Genomic DNA, 4,432 nt, shown 5'->3' with positions numbered 1-4,432 from the left:
CGCAGGGGGCGGGTCTTTAGCGTTCGGGAAGAAGGGGATAATTAATTGGATTAGCGTTCTCGCGGTATTCAACGGAATTTGGGCAAAATAACAATCTGGAAGCTTAGCTGTGATACTGATAGTGGACTGCGACGCTCTTCACCTGTTTCTCCCTTCTTGAGCAGTTTACACACCCTCTTAAATTACCTTTGTCCTCATTCACCTCCTTTTCTTCCACCCTTTCTTACCTATCTGTTCATTGTCACCAATGTCTCTTTCTCTAAATTCTCGCTCAACCTGCTTCTCCTGTATCCGCCATTAGTTTAGGATGCTCCTTGCTAGAAGCCCACAGTTAAGGCCAGTTTTTCTCTGTCCAGTTCTTCCTTCTTCGTCCCTCGTGTAAATTTTGCAGATCTCTTTTCTCTCAGCTATAATGGTCTTATAATCATGTTGGTAATGGCAATGCTGTAGTTCATGTATATGTCTAGGACTTAAAATATATATTTTAAAATATGTGTATTGTGTATTAGAACTTTAGGTGAAAAGCACTTAAAACATCCCCCTCCCCGGAGCAGGGGGATGGGTAGCACGGAGCTTTGCCATTTTGTTAAAATTGCTGTTTTCAGTCTGTAGTACAAGGAACTTTAAGTTTATAACAAAAGTTTATAACAAAAGTCCTTGGGTCTGGAATGAACCTTTTGTGGGGCTCCTTTGTATAGCAAGCAAGGCAAGTACCACCCACCTGCTGTCCTCCTAGACGAGTATCAGGGAGTATATGTTAGCTTGTCAAAGCTAGTATATTAATAGATGTGTTGATTTATGAATCTCTGTCCCTGTGTGCCATTTACCTCTACATTATTGGACAGGAGTCTTCTGGAAAGGGAAGTTGAGTGCAGACTCCTTTCTTTAGAGGTTCAAGATTTTTGGAACATGGCTTATGATCTGGGGAGGGATTGACTGAGGCCAGCTGGCAGGAAAGACCAGCATGAGCTCCTGTTAGGGTAGAATCAGAGAATTCCTGGACCAATGTCAAGCAGGCATCTAGTCCTAACTCTAGTGCATTTGATAACCTTTCTTTTCTCTCCCTACAGCTGAGGGTTATCTCCTGCAATTGTAATATGGAAGAACCTTTGTATTCTATTACAAGTTAATCACCAAAGGGATGCTACCTATAAGCTTAAATTATACATAATGGCACATTTCTGTGAAACTTTCTTGATGGCTTAGCTGTAAATAACCTGCCTGCCAATGCAGGAGATTTGTGTTCCATCCTTGGGTTGGGAAGATGCCCTGGAGGAGGAAATGCAACCCACTCCAGTATTCTTGCCTGGAAAAAATATCCCATGGACAGAGGAGCCTGGCAGGCTACAGTCCATGGGATTGCACAGAGTTGGACAGGACTGCATAACTAAGCACACAGGCACATTTCTGGGAACCCTGTCTTTCGGATAATGAGAATTAAGTTTAAGAAAAAAAACTTTATTTAGTTCACAGGAAACGTCCTGACCTGGCCCCTCTGTGAATGACTGAAGGAAGGAAGAAATCAACATATCCACTCTGGAATCTGGCTGGAGCCAGGACAACCCCCTCCTGTTTTAGTATAAAAGAAGCCAAAATTGTAACTTCAGGAAGATAGTTCTTTGGGGCGCTAGTTTCCATCTTCTCCATCTGCCAACTTTCTGAATAAGGTCGCTGTTCTTTGTCCCAGTAACTTATCTCTTGATTTATTGGCCTGTTGTCTGGTGAGCAGTATGAACTTGGACTCAGTGATGTTGCCAAAATAGTAACACGATCAGCTAACAAAATAAATGAGTCAACTTTATATGCAGCAGTCTTTTGCTTTCTTTCTGTAAAATTCATTCTGACAGCATCTTTAAACAGCTTTGTAACTTTTTTTAAAATTGTGGTAAAATATACATAGCATAAAATTTACCATCTTAACTATTTTTATGTGTACAGTTCAATGGCATTAAGTACATTCACATTATTGTACAAACATCATCGCTGTAGATCTTCAGAATATTTTTATCTTCTCAGACCAAAACTCTTTCCCCATTAATCAGTAACTTCCCATTACCCCTGCACCCTAGACTCTTGCAATCACCATTCTGCTTTCTGTCTCTGTAAGTTTGACTACTCTATGTACCTAACATAAGTGGAATCATACACCTGTTCTTTTGTGTCTGGCTTCTTAATATCTTCAAGGTTCATCCACGTTGCAGCATGCTTCAATACTTCCTCAGTTTTTATGACTGAATAATACTCCATTGTATGGATGTTACAGCATATTGTTTCTCTGTTCATCTGTTGATAGTCACTGACTTTGCTTCCACTTTTTGGCTATTGTGAATGCCTCTGTAGATATGTATGTATTTATGTTATCTTAAATATGAGCCATGCCATGTAGGGCCACCCAAGACAGATGGGTCATGGTGGAGAGTTCTAACAAAATGTGGTCCACTAGAGAAGGAAATGGCAAACCACTTCAGTATTCTTGCCTTGAGAACTCCATGAACAGTATGAAAAAGCAAAAAGATAGAACACTGAAAGATGAACTCCCTAGGTTGGTAGGTGCTCAATATGCTACTGGAGATCAGTAGAAAATAACTCCAGAAAAAATGAAGAGATGGAGCCAAAGTGAAAACAATACCCAGCTGTGGATGTGACTGGAGATAGAAAAAAGTCCAATGCTGTAAAGAGCGATATTGCATAGGAACCTGGAATGTTACATCTGTGAATCAAGGCAAATTGGAAGTGGTCAAACAGGAAATGGCAAGAGTGAACATTGATGTTGTAGGAATTAGTGAACTAAAATGGACGGGAATGGGTGAATTTGACTCAGATGACCATTATATCTACTACTGTGGGCAAGAATCCCTTAGAAGAAATGGAGTAGCCCTCACAGACAACAAGAGAGTCTGAAATGCAGTACTTGGATGCAGTCTCAAAAATGACAGAATGATCTCTGTTCGTTTCCAAGGCAAACCATTCAATATCACAGTAATCCAAATATATGCCCCGACCAGTAATGCTGAAGAAGCTGAAGTTGAACGGTTCTATGAAGACCTACAAGACCTTCTAGAACTAACACCCAAAAAAGATGTCCCTTTCATCATAGAGGACTGCAATGCAAAAGTAGGAAGTCAAGAAACACCTGGAGTAACAGGCAAATTTGGCCTTGGAGTACAAAATTAAGCAGGGCAAAAGCTAATAGAGTTTTGCCAAGAGAACGTACTGGTCATAACAAACACCCTCTTCCAACAACACAAGAGAAGACTGTACACATGGACATCACCAGATGGTCAACACTGAAATCAGATTGATTATATTCTTTGCAGCCAAAGATGGAGAAGCTGTATACAGTCAGCAAAAACAAGATTGGGAGCTAACTGTGGCTCAGATCATGAACTCCTTATTGTCAAATTCAGACTGAAATTGAAGAAAGTAGGGAAAATCACTAGACTATTCAGATATGACCTAAATCAAATCCCTTATGATTATACAGTGGAAGTGAGAAATAGATTCAAGGGATTAGATTTATAGAGTGCCTGAAGAACTATAGACAGAGGTTCATGACATTGTACACGAGGCAGTGATCAAGACCATCCCCAAGGAAAAGAAATGCAAAAGGCAAAATGGTTGTCTAAAGAGGCCTTACAAATAGCTGTAAATAGATGTAATAGATGGACAGGGAGGCCTGGCATGCTGCAGTCCATGGGGTGGCAAAGAGTCAGACATGACTGAGCGACTGAACTGAACTGAACTGAATGATATCTTAAATAGTATTACTGTGTTATTAGCCTCTTTTTATTTAGAAGAGATTAAAGCTATGCTCCCTGGCTATTTGACAAAAAGTGGGGAAGGCTGTTGACCTTACGGTTCTGGAATTCTAAGATCAGGAGAACCATCATCATTCATTCATTTATTCCTTCAGTTCAGTTCAGTTCAGTTGCTCAGTTGTGTCTGATCTTTGTAACCCCATGAACTGCAGCATGCCAGGACTCCCTGTTCATCACTAACTCCCAGAGTTTACTCAAACTCATGTCCACTGAGTCTGTGATGCCATCCAACCATCTCATCCTCTGTCGTCCCCTCCTGCCTTCAATCTTTCCCAGAATCAGGGTCTTTTCAAATGAGTCAGTTCTTCACATCAGGTTGCCAAAGTATTGGAGTTTCAGCTTCAGCATCAGTCCTTCCAATGAACACCCAGGACTGATCTCCTTTAGGATGGACTGGTTGGATCTCCTTGCAGTCCAAGGGACTCTCAAGAGTCTTCTCCAAAATCACAGTTCAAAAGCATCAATTCTTCGGTGCTCAGCTTTCTTTACAGTCCAACTCTCACATCCATACATGACTACTGGAAAAACCCATGGCTTTGACTTAGATGGACCTTTGTTGGCCAAGTAATGTCTCTGCTTTTGAATATGCTGTCTAGGTTGGTCATAGCTTTTCT

This window comes from Bos mutus, chromosome 16 (genome assembly GCF_027580195.1).
Source record: "Bos mutus isolate GX-2022 chromosome 16, NWIPB_WYAK_1.1, whole genome shotgun sequence".
NCBI lineage: Eukaryota > Metazoa > Chordata > Mammalia > Artiodactyla > Bovidae > Bos > Bos mutus.
Note: the sequence above shows the minus strand (reverse complement) of the source record.